Here is a 13,745-nt window from a genome sequence, read left to right on the forward strand (position 1 = left end):
CCATACCAGGTGTCCTGCAGTTAGGTGGTCCGCATCAATAGTGTAAACTCAGTTTATGCAAGGCTGCATGTCAGGCTCTGCCAGAATTCTCCTCTCTGCCCCCAAGGAGACAAGACACAGTTTATATGATACAAACTACTGTGTTGGAAAGCTTCGGCTGTGCTATTGTGTTATGTTTAAAATGTTAGGAGCTGTTGCTAACTCAAGCAAACAAAACAGTACACCAGGTTATGTATTGCAATCTTGTACAAAATGGGAAGACTGACTCCCGAGATGTATCACTGAATAACAAAAAATATGTACATCATATTCCTAAAATAATGTCACGAAAACATATTATGTGTGGCTGTGCACAACAGAGGCAGCCCCAAACATTTAATATGCAAAACTAAGGGAGAATCAAAGTGGGCCCAGAAGGGCAAATGCATCTGCAACTACATGTAAATGAAGATAGCCTGAAAGAGCGGCTGAGCGTTTCTAGGCTGCTTTCATTTGCATTCAGCAGTTGAAGTGCAAAAAAAGTGTGGCATACTGTAATACTTAGTACCATGTGGGCAGGGGAAAAGGAAGCAGTACAGTAAGAAGCACAATAAAATGTTGCTATTTCCCAGCCAGCTGTGTTACCCCAAACATTATTGAATAGGCCGTTTTAAGTGATGCAGGACCAACTATTATCCCTAGCATGCTAATGCCTGATCCAACAGTTTACATCAAAAACTTTACAGTGCCCATATGCTGATTTATGGCTACTTCCTCCTTGCTTTCACTGAGGAAGGGCTTCCCTACTCAGGTTGGGAACACCCTGTGTTGTAAAATACCCCTCACACACCAAAAGGACCCTTGGTGTCATGCTTCATCATTGGGGTCTTCGCACCCCTCTACGGGATGCGGCGTGCTTCAACCAGCGACTACGCGGGAGCACTTATTTGGACTATGTGTGGTGTGTGTGAAGGAATATTTATGTGCGTGAGTGGTGAGGTTATACGGCGAGTGAGGTTTAAAAAGAGCCTGGCTCGTGAGGTAAAAGACAATTTTAATCTGCCACCGGGCTGGCGTTATTAAAAACATGCAGTAAATGGAGGTGTATAATGCAAGACTATGTGCACTACCTCTCATGTGTGTGTCAACATGTTTCGGAGACTAAGCTCCTTCTTCAGGACAGGGTACACAACTCCCCACCTTACTCACGTATCTCTACTTAAAACATGTAGTTTATTTACAAAAGTGCAAACTAGTGCAGGTCATAATATGTACCTACAAGAAGAGAAAGTTGCAGAATTGTCGACCTGTAAAGGAAGGGGACAAAAAATATTTTCTGGTGGTCCACTCCTTTAAATAAAACACTAGGCGCAGTGACCTGTGGAAAAATATGCAATCATTGTGTGGGCTCCGATTTAACTAATAACAGTATGCAATGTCATTTCCTTTTCCTCCCCATTACCTCTCACTATATCTGAACCCTGAATATTATTACCACCAAATAAGAAATGGATAAATAACTCGTTCTTAGAGTGTGTGCTTTATGTTGAGTGTATTGTATGTCTTGTATATGTCATTTTTTCACGCCAGGCACAAATTCACAAGTAGAATGACATCTCTGTCTAGTGATCGGAGCCCACACAATGATTGCATATTTTTCCACAGGTCACTGCGCCTAGTGTTTTATTTAACGGAGTGGACCATCAGAAAATATTTTTGGGAGGTAGTGCACATAGTCTTGCATTATACACCTCCATTTACTGCACGTTTTTAATAGCACCAGCCCGGGGGCAGATTAAAATTGTCTTTTACCCCACGAGCCAGGCTCTTTTTAAACCTCACTCGCCGTATAACCTCACCACTCACGCACATAAATATTCCTTCACACACACCACACATAGTCAAAATAAGTGCTCCCGCGTAGTCGCTGGTTGAAGCACGCCGCATCCTGTAGAGGGGTGCGAAGACCCCAATGATAAAGCATGACACCAAGGGTCCTGTTCCCAACCTGAGTAGGGAAGCCCTTCCTCAGTGGATTCCTTTTGTTTATTAACTATTGACCAGGGAGAACGAATCCACCTTTAATCTCTCTCTCCCCTTCTTGTTAATTTAGTACTTCCTCCTTGCCACACTTCTCCTTAGTAGCATTAGGAAAGATTAACCTTCGGTGCAGAAGCTTACTCGCCCTTCCAACCATGTAAACAAGTTGCCCCTCATAGACATCATTTTCAAAGTATGTGGCCCATCGATATATCATTGTGAACCCAAAGTGCCAAAGAAACCTGCTTTATTTCCCAATAAGTTTCAAGATTCTATGCAAGTGTAATTTCGTGGTGTGTATGCACTTTGAGCTTTTCTCTGTGTGGTGCTAAGAAATATGTGTGGCCGCCTGTACACACACCTTACAGGGAACACAGTTGTTGATCTGTCTCTATAACTCTGTGCCATTGGCTAAGATATTACTGTCAGTATTACAGTGGAAGTACAAAAAGAAAGTGGCATGAGAAAGGTCAACACTGGTTCATAATGGCTTCTTCTGATGGTAGTGCAGTATTTTCAGTAGCTACTGTTTCATATATAGTGAGGGCTTCCTACTCCGAGTGTTCTTCCTCAGTCTGTGCCTGGCTTTTCTGGTAGGTGGCTCCGTAAGGGAACACAATATGTGTTACTTCTGATCATATTTATATATTCAAATTCAATGTGATTATTTACTTTTAGCCTATTATTTGAAGATATTCTTAATTAATGTTGCACAATGTGTGTTTTAATTGTTCAATAAATATATTTGCGACATATAAGCAATGTCCTTTTATTCTACTTTATAGGTTTATTCCATATAATTCTGATTTGGGAATGAAGACACAATTTAATCTACAAGCAATACATTGCCTATGATTTATTGATTTGTCCTATATATAACTTCCAACACAGGATGTTCTGACAATATTTACTTTATTTAACTTGCACTACAAAGATATTAATTATTACTTAATAATTAAAAAATGCAAATAACACTTTTGATTTTATATACCCTGAGTTGTTTGTCTATGAATTGAAGTGTCAGTTGTTGGCAGTGTTGGATATGCCTTCAAATTCTTTTTTGTAGCCTTTCTGATTGTAAATGAGACCTTTTCAATTAATTTATAATTTTCTGACCCACATCTTTCTTCCAGGATGTCTAGCACTTGGTCATTAAAATTACGTTTCTATTTTTTCCAAACACCTCCTGTGGCTGCTGACTTGACCTTCTCATTCCTTCCATTGTTATAAAGGAGTTGTTGTAAGGTGTGATCCTCTCCAAGGGTCTGAAAAAATGTTTCTGAGTGACTTCTTAAGTCTGTGATGTCATCAGTTGCTACGACGTTCACAATATGCGATGAAAACTGAATCACAAAATAGAAATCAGTATTAAGGGATGTGAAACACTAAGAAATCGCTATTTTATACTCGCGTTGATTAGTACATATCATTTAGCGAATCCGAAACTGCAATTCCTTCATTTTTACTATGTCTGATTCACAATTTCAAGCTTTCCCTCACCAGGCACCAGATCCTGAAAATGTGAATCAAAACAAGGAAGCGATGCTTGGTGACTGTCACATTTTGCTATTCTCATAACTTTGCCCAGCATGTTGGAGAGAAAGAGATCTTGGACGAGCATCAGAAATGAAGTGATAGCATATGGCTTAGGGTCCTCAGTGGATTTCCAAGCAAATCAGAGTGAGGTTTCATGGAATACAAATTTGTCCTAACACGGGGAATCATCAGAACGTTTCTTTTTGAGGTTACATTCGAAGCCCGTCCAAATGCGGTGCTTTTGGATGTTCTCTTTTAGGTCACCTTCTGGGTGAGTAGGGTGGTGTTGGGCGGACAATGTCTGTTGATTGCACATCCAGTCGGACCCACTCTGGCAAAGCATCCAGTAGGACCCACTCTGGCAAAGCATCCAAAAGGACCCACTCTGGCAAAGAAGCTGCAAGGGATATATGTGGGTCGAATGTATGACGTTACAACGCATACATTTACAACGCATGCCTTTACAGCGCAGTTTTTACACCGCAACATCTCTTACAAAGCATACATTTACATCGCATACCTTTACAACACATTATACCTTTACAACGCATACCATAACATTGCATTTAAGGTAAGTGTTGGATAGTGTATGTGTAAAAATTACTATTCTAACTCCAGGAAGTGCAACTTTAGGGTAAGTGTTGGATAGTGTAGGGGTACAAATTACTATTCTAACTCCAGGGAGTGCACCTGTAGGGTAAGTGTTGAATAGTGTAGGGGTGCTATGAGTTGTAATGACATCCGTTGTAATGACATGCAATGTAATGCCTGCGTTGTAGTGACAAGCATTGTAATGGCTGCGATGTAGTGACATGCGTTCTAAAGGATGTTGCGATGTAATGACTGCGTTGTAAATGTAGTGCGATGTGATGACTGCGTTGTAAAGGTTGTTTCCCATGTGGGTCATGCATGGCTTTTAAGAAGTTAATGTTTTGTACTCCTCTGTTATTTCTCTCTGTTGTGTGTTGTTATCCTTTCCTGCTCCAAGGAGAACTATTATGGATATAACCGTAGGTGGCTTCTTGAGATATGTTAAATTAAAATGTGTTCTTATTCGATTCAGAGATACTGTTTAGCTGTCCGTTTTATATGAAATTTACATTTTCTTGTGTATTACTGGTGACTACATTTATGATGGTGATGATTTAACATCAGCTTTTCATAAAGCTATTTGAACGAAAGTCCGGCTTAAGCTGTAAAAATTGAAAGAAAACATAACTAAGAGCTAACTGTTCTGCTATTAAGGTACATCATGTGGCCCTGGGTAAGATAATTACTGCAAAATACTGTCTTTTTATGTATACATTTAGTTTGTCTGCAAGGAGATCTATTTTGTGTTGATCACAACAAAGTAGTCCTTGACAGATGTTCAGCAATGCAAGGTCTTATTTCTGACATTCCAAGCTCCATGGTTTAACCATCTTCCTTTTGTCTCATTTAGCACTCATGTTTCTTAATTGCAGATCAAAAAAAGCATTGTTAAGGTAGGAAACAAACTACTTATAACGGCATCTAGTCACATCTTTCTCTGTGCCTACCAGTTAATGCCAGTGATGGTTGCTGAAGTAGATGCTTGCCTTGAAACTGTAACAACGTAAGATGAAATCGGTAAACAGACATAATATCGATTCCAAAATATAGAATAGCACTGATATTGAAGTCAAAATATAGAATGGACAAAATATCGAATGGACAGAATATAGTGGGGAAAAATATTGAATTGAAGGTAAGTAATGTAATATCGATTTTTAAAATATAGAAAGTTAAAATATCAAGGTATATAATATAGGTATTAAAATATATTGAATTTTTATTATCAAATTTTTTAACGGCTTTTTTAATGTTATTTTATTTAATTTTTGCGTAATTTATTTCTGTAGCAGGTTGTGGGTTTATAGGGGAATAGGGTGGGAAGTAATTTAACTGTAATTAATTAAATATGTTAATTTATTTATTGGTATTTTTTATGAATTAACCGTTAATTAAATAATAATTTGTAATTATTTAATTTTCAATTGGTAATTAATTTTTTATTGGTAATGAATTAATTGATAATTATGTTATTTTATTAATTTATTTTCCGTATCAGGTTGTGGGTTTATAGGGGAATAGGGTGGGAAGTAATTTAATTGAAATTAATTAAATATGGTAATTTATTTATTGGTATTCATTTTGAATTAAATATTACATTTTTTTAATTGGTAATTAATTAATTTTTATTAATTGATAAATTGATAGTTATGTTAATTTAATTAATGTATTTCCCGTAGCGGGTTGTGGGCTTATAGGGGTATTGCGTGGGAAGTAATTTAATTGTAATTAATTAAATATGTTAATTTATTTATTGGTATTTATTTTGAATTAATTCATAATTATTAAATAATTTCTAATTAATTAATTTTTAATTGGTAATTAATTTTCATTAATTGATAATTATGTTATTTTACTAATTTAGTTTCCGTAGCGGGTTGTGTGTTTATAGGGAAATATGGTGGGAAGTAATTTAATTGTAATTAAATAAATCATTTTTATTTATTTATTGGTATTTATTTTTAATTTATTGTTAATTAATTGTTAATTGGTAATTCATTTGTATTAATAGGAAACAAATTTTAATAACTAATATTTATTTGTATTTTTACTTGATTAATCATTACATAATTTTAAATTGGTAATTTATTTTAATTTTTTATTGGTATTGATATTTAATTTATTTTTATTAATATATTAATTCTTTACTTTCCCTACTGTTAAACTCACCAGAGTGGGAATAGTCGTTTTTATCCCTAGCTGTCCAACGCTTTCCCTACTGTTGCACTGTCTAGAGTGGGAATAGTAATTTTTACCCCTACGCTATCCTATGCTTTCCCTACTGTTGCACTCTCTGGAGTGGGAATAGTAATGTTTACCCCTAAGCCATCCAACGCTTTCCCTACTGTTGCACTCTCTGGAGTGGGACTAGTAATTTTTACCCCTACGATATCCAATGCTTTCTCTACTGTTGCACCCTCTGGAGTGGGAATTGTAATTTTTAGCCCTACGCTTTCCCTACTGTTGCACTCTCTGGAGTGGGAATAGTACATTTTACCCCTACGCTATCCAACGTTTTCCCTACTGTTGCACTCTCTGGAGTGGGAATAGTAATTTTTAACCCTACGCTATCCAACGCTTTCTCTACTGTTGCACTCTCTGGAGTGGGAATAGTAATTTTTACCCTCCCGCTATCCAAAGCTTTCCCTACTGTTGCACTCTCTGGAGTGGGAATAGTAATTTTTATCCTCCCGCTATCCAACGCTTTCCCTACTGTTACACCCACTGGAGTGGGAATAGTAATTTTTACCCCTACGCTATCCAACGCTTTCCCTACTGTTGCACTCACTGGAGTGGGAATAGTAATTTTTACCCCTACACGATCCAACGCTTTCCCTACTGTTGCACTCACTGGAGTGGGAATAGTAATTTTTACCCCTACGCTATCCAACGTTTACCCTACTGTTGCAGTTGTTGGAGTGGTAATAGTAAATTTTATCCTCCCGCTATCCTACGGTACAAATATTGTATCTTTTTTATTAATAATATGTTAATATGTGTTAAAAAATCTAATTGTATGTTTATTTTTTTAACTTAAATTAATTATTTAATCATTTTAAAGTTTTTTTAAGTATGTTTAAGTATGGTTTTAATTAATTATAGTTATTATTTCATACTTTTAAGACATTTTAAAAAATTCAATATTTTGACTAACTATGTATTTTTTTCCGAAATTTTTGATTCAATATTTTTGTACTTACCTGTTTGTAGATAGGACTTCGATATTTTTGCTTTCTATATTTTATCTTCGATATTTTGGGTATTCTATATTTCTGTATTCTATATTTTGTCAGTGATCTGGTGAAATCATATCCCAAAGTGATTGGCCTGAAACCTCACAATATATGTGATATAGGACGGTTAGCCATTGACCATAGTAGTACCTGATTCCTGGTGTTGACACAAGTACAACTGCCTCAAGGATGATTTATGATTTCTGTTGTCCTCCTGTTCCATTACGGGTTATCATCAGGACTGAACTTGGCCTATGAAAGGAAGGGTGAGGGTTTTGGTTTGATCGCCTAATAGGACTGTGCCCCATCAAGATCCAGCTTCACGTGTGCAACCAGCACAACAGTCAACAATAATCCTTTTCTGTGTGCTCCTTGCCTACTGACATAAATGAGGCACGTAAAACCCCAGAGGTGGAAAACTGACGATTCATTAAGAATACACCCACCACAACAGCAAACTACCATCAACTTCTGTAAATTAACTATACGAAACCCAGCATAACTATGAGCCAGATGTACAACAGGATGTTGCGTGTGCAAACGGGTTTGCGACCCATTTGCGCATGCAAAAATCCTGTGGGCCATGTACTAATACTATTTTGCGAGTGGCAAATAAATTGTGACTTGCAAAATATTGTTTAGCGACACGCTATTAGGAAGGGCCATTCGCTTCCTAATAGCGACCCCACAAGTCATGTACAAATGTTTTGCAACTGCAATTGCGGTCGCAAAACACTCGAAATATACTGCCCTCTTCAAGAGGGTGGTAATCCAATTGCAAAAGGGAAGGGGTTCCCAGGGGACCCCTTCCCCTTTGCAAATGCAGGGGAAAATATTGTTTAGGAACAGGCAGTGCTCCCAGGGACCAATACTTGCCCTTAAAAAATTAAATAAAAACGTTCCATTTTTTATATGCGTTCCGTTTTCCTTTAGGGAAAACAGGCTGCATTTCTTTTTAAACTGCTTTATTCAAATACAGTCCCAGACATGGAGGTCTGCTGAGCCCAGCAGGCCACCATACCTGCAAGGCCAGCCATTCTTAATCGGGGTCGCAAATTGCGAGTTCCTCATGAATACTGATGAGGCATGCAATTTGCGACCCCGTTGAGAATCGTAAACATTGTCTCTGACACTGTTATACATGTCATTTGGCGAGTCACAATTGAGCTCAATTTTTTGCTCGCAAAATAACAAGGACGTACATCTGGCCCTACATGTTTTTAGATTTCAAAATGACACAGTAACTCTCTCAAACATCCAAGAGTCATATACCCAGATAAATTATAACACATCCGCCGCTTCAATGAAGACAACTAAACACTTTGACAACATTCTAATAAGAAGAATGAAGCGAGAAACAAAAAGTAATATTTAAGGAGAATACCACCAAACAAACTGTGCTATACAAGTATACACAGGTAATGTAAAATGTCCACGCTAAAAAAACTGAAAGTTAACATTCTACTAAGGGCATGGAGGAGAGGACTATGATTCAGTTTTCAGATTTTATTAGGTAGCACAGTTAATTAAAACCATTGCAATAAAAATGTCGCCTTAGCATCTTTACCACATTAAAAACAAAGCAAAGCATCAAATTCATTACACGTTTCGAACAAGGCAAACTTGTACAGTGACCATAATAGTAATTATAAGCTTCAAAATCAAGGATAAAATTAGCTTTGTGGCAGTTTGGTGAAGAGACACTAGGACAAAGTGCAAAAATAGTCTGTGATGAGTTTTTGGGAAGGCGGGACAGGTTGGGGAGAGGCAGGAGAGGGAGAGAACAGGTTTTCCAAGAGCCTCACATATTTTCCGGACTTTGCGAGCGTTTGAATATCTGTGCAAGTAAAACAGAGAGCAGATGCCTCCCAACATGTGCTGATATAAGGGTTTTAGGAGAAGTCTTCTAGGAGCGTCTAGGGCGGGACAACAGCACAGTAGATGCAGCAAAGATTCAGACCTGTATTGCACAGTCTACAAGCCCCCTCCTCATCAGTTGGAGCCCATCGGTTGAAGGCAGTGGAGCGCAGACCTAGAAGACGCATAAACATTATATTTTTCAAAGGTATGGTTGCGTTACCCCGGGGAGGTATGAATCGTTCAAGGGGAGCAAGATAGTTGATGTTTTTAAAACTCAAGTGTCCATCTGGTAGGAGATTTGTTGCCTGCTTATTGATAACCCTTTTCCAGACTGTGTATGGGATAGAGTCTGCAGTTAGTGATGTTTCGTCGATATGTAGCGTTCTTATGGCTTTTACAATTTGGTGGTTCCATGGGTTCCCAGAGCTGCCAAAGGTTACTTTTAACCGGGCTTTAAGCGTGCTATCTGCAGCTTTTAGTACACTTATGTAGTACTTCAGGGTGTCAGCCTCGCAGGTAATAGATTGTCTTTGGAGACCCAGCTCCAGTTGTAGTCTTGCCCTGTGAATATAATTTGGTACACAAAAGAGCTTTTTATAAATGGTAACCTGGGAGTGGTCGAGACTGGCCGAGCATGCATCAGATAAGGCCTGGTGCCCATAACTTAGGGCAGGAAAAAGGGTAGCTTTAATCACCTTCAGTATGGGTTCGGCGGAGAAGCTACTCAGGGACTGGGTGAGTCGAGTCAGGCTGTATGCTGTTGCTCCCGATGTCTTTTTCAGAGCAGCTAAGTGGACTGATGGTCTAGAAGACTCGCTAAACCAAACCCCTAGGTAGTTGTATTTTGATGTTGTTTTAATCTTTACGGGACCTTGTTCCACGTAAAACGTTTCTTTTCCTTACAATGGCCGAAAATCAAAACCTTGGTCTTATCCTGGTTAATTTTAAGAGCATTAGCTGTGTTGTATTCAATGAGCTCACACAAAGCTAGTTGGAGGCCAGACTTGGCCTGGTCCATTATGACAATATCGTCAGCATATTGCAGAATGTGCAAATTCGTTTTTGCGTTGCCCAGTTTTGGCGGAAGGAAGCTGCTTTTTTCAAGGAATCTCCCCAGGTCAGCGGTGTAGAGGTTAAACAAGAGGGAAGCAAGAACACATCCTTGCTTTATGCCGTCTGAAGGTGGACTTTTTGCAGTGACTGTCGTGGGGCCAGTTCTGACTTGCATCAATGTGTTCTTATGCAAGGAGATAAGTGCGCCGAGGGATCCCCCACTTGTCTAATTGCCTCCATAGAGTGTTACGAGACACTTTATCGAAGGCGGCACTGTAGTCAATGAAGCAGCAATAGAGGGGGAGCTGATTTATTTGCGCTGCTTGTTGACTCAGAATGGCTAGGGCGGTGATGTTGTCAATTGTGGAGGCAGAAGGTCGGAACCCAGTTTGAAAGTATGGTAAAATGTTATTTTACGCGACCCATTTTTCTAGTGACTTGAGAGAACCCCGAGCATAGACCTTGGCCTCAAGCACTAATAGGGCTATAAGTTGGTAGTTAGCTGGAAGGGAAGGATCTCCTTTTTTAAGAATGAATCTGGTATTTGAAAGGTAGTAAACGCATAGTTGTGTAAGGGAAGTAATAGCTTAGCCCATTCTCCTGTCGCACATTTGAATACAGCAGATGGAAGGCCGTTAGGCTCTGGAGCACCATTGTTTTTCATAGATATCAGAAACGTGCAGGCCGGTAGTCAGCTCACGGGTATCCATCAGAGTATTGCTGGCCGGATCTCTGATTACGACCTCAGCAACGTCCGGGATATCACAGCAGTATTGTTGAATCACATACTGAGACCAGACTTCTTCAGAAACCGCGTTCCCCCAGCTCGTTGGAGGAGCTAAGTTTGCTTATGTAGTTCCAAAAATGAGTTAGGTTTTTTTCCTTCAACAGAGCAAATATTTTTAGCCAGTCCTTTTTTCTTTTTGTTTGTTAGCTTCCCTTCTTGATTTTTTGTAGGCTTTACATAATAAAGCCATACTATTGGCAGTAAGCTCTGTACCTTCAGATTTATGCGAGCGCATGGCCTTCCTTAGGGGTCTTCTTTGGATGACTAAAACCGGGTTGGAAATCCACCGCGTGGGAGGCCTGGAGAATCTGTGATGAACTTCAGGGCCTGTTAGGAGGTCTCTTAATTTAGTAATGGCTGTGTCCCACCTATGATAATGGCCTGTGGGGGAGTATTGAATGAAATTTGGAATTATTTCCATGAGCCAAGTGCCCACCTTATCGGCACCTAAGGAGTATCATTTGATTCTTCTGACTAGAGTGTGGAGTTCGATCTGTATTGAATGCCCCACTTCAGTTACTTCATCAGCAACAGGAACTTGCAAGTCCATTATTACAGTCAGAGGATTATGATAGCTCTCTGTACGAGTGGGGATCTCCATTTTAACTAACTTACTTGCCAGAGATGGTGATAAAAAATATAATCAATTGTCGAGAGATTCTTAACTGTTGCAGATAGATGGGCACTGGGATCCTGTGCCAATGTAATTTGCTTCACAGAACATAGATTGTAATTGGTTAAGAAAGTGTTCATGGCTTCTTGCTCTTTGGTTTTGGTGACTACCTGAACTGAGTCCCAGATCTCCGATGTTAAAATCGTCTAATAACAAAACTTCAGCCGAAGCGAACTCATGTAGGAGCTATTCCAGATGCTTGATCAAAAGAGCTGTTGTCAGTGACTTTGATGTTCTAACTGTGTTGTGGTAGTAGTGTTGTGGTAGCAGTTGATTAAAAGCAAAGGGAAGGTCCTGGTTGGAGTTGAAAGACCTGTGAACAATTTGCCCAGCCAAGGGGTTCCGATAGAGGGGGGTAGCTGCAATCCTGCAAGTATGTTTAAGGAAAACGGAGAGGCCCCCCAGAAGGTCTGCCATAAGAATTAGGCCAGGATGCTGTTCAAGCTTCAGAAAGGGTGGTATTATGTATAGGTGATGAGGCGCCCCAAGGAAGAGTCACACAGTAAGTATCAGTCTCCAACGTTATTAGGACGGTGCTGTAAGGTGTGGAGAACCACCACCCTCCACATACAGAAGCCAAGGCTAACAAGAACTATAAATTACTCCCCAGCACACGTCTTTTGTAGATAAGGTTTCCCAGTAAGACTAAAAACAACCTGTTTACAATATATAACAAATTTAAGACAAGAGTATGATCATTTGATTCGTCCTTGGTATTCATTCTTGTAGGCCTTCACAACAGCTTTGCTTTATTCAATAGCAGCTATGTTTACCACAAGAACCACAAAAACCTAATTTCCCATAAACCCATGGAAATAAAGAAAAAGTTCAACTTCCAATTGGGAGCTGGACCCATCTTCATCTGTTCTTGTACTTCATTTACCTCACTTTTTCTTACAATGACAAATGCCGAAATTGGAAGATTCTATTCCTATTTGGAAGACATCTTTCCTGTAATACACAAAGGCTCAAGATTGAATTTACCAGCATCTCCAAGAAAATGGAACATCTGACTGTACCGTAGGCACAGGCCTTAGAGAGGAGGTCAGAAGTGCTTCCCCCAAGTCCCGCGACTTGCCATCTAGACCGGTAATTCTCCACGCCATAAGCTGCAGGGAAATGCTCGTCATCAGATGATGGGGATTCTTTGAGGGATCGCTGAAAAGACATGGATCTAGGGGTAGACGGATTTTAAAATCCTAAGAAAAGTTCCAGTAGAACTATTAACCAGACTTGCGACCTCCACATTGGGGTCACTTCCAGCAGATCTGCCTATTGCCTGCAAGTTTTTGCAGCTAGTCTTGTTATCATGGCAAATGGAGGGAAGGCATGGCTTGTCTCCTTCGACCAATCCTGGAGAAAGGCAATGGTTGCTACTGCACCGGGATCTGGTCTCTATCTAAAGTACCGGGCAAATGCGTGGTCTAGACTAGACAGGACACAAACAGGTCTATCATGAACAGACCCCATCAATTTGAAAGGACTTGGAACATGGTTGCGAGCAATCTCCACGCACTTGTGTCCTTGAGATATCGTGATTGCCAATCCGCTACTTGGTTGGCCGTCCCCGGAAGGTGTTCGCCTCCCACCAAAACATGATGGTCACGGCAATATTCCCAAAAATACTTGTGAGGATCTGACAAGGCCATGTAACGAGTGCCCCCTAGGTGATTGATGTGATAGATGGCCACTACACTGTAACTTTTTAGGAGAACACAACATGGGGCCCAGTCTTTTGAAGGAACCTGCCGTCAGCTCTAGGCAATTGATGTGCAGGGATTGTTCTGCGGTGGACCATCTGCAGCCGGTGGTGGAGTCCCCACAACAAGTGCCCTGACAAGTGCCACTGGTGTCAGATTTGATCATAAGAGCTGGTTGGGAATTGAAGATGGTGTGCCCATTCGAGGCCTCCATATGAGTGAGCCACCATTGTTCATCCTTGGCCTCCTTTTAGAGGGGAACATACTGGGCATACCTGAGGCCGCAGCGCAAG

This window comes from Lissotriton vulgaris, chromosome 12, assembly GCF_964263255.1.
Source record: "Lissotriton vulgaris chromosome 12, aLisVul1.2, whole genome shotgun sequence".
NCBI lineage: Eukaryota > Metazoa > Chordata > Amphibia > Caudata > Salamandridae > Lissotriton > Lissotriton vulgaris.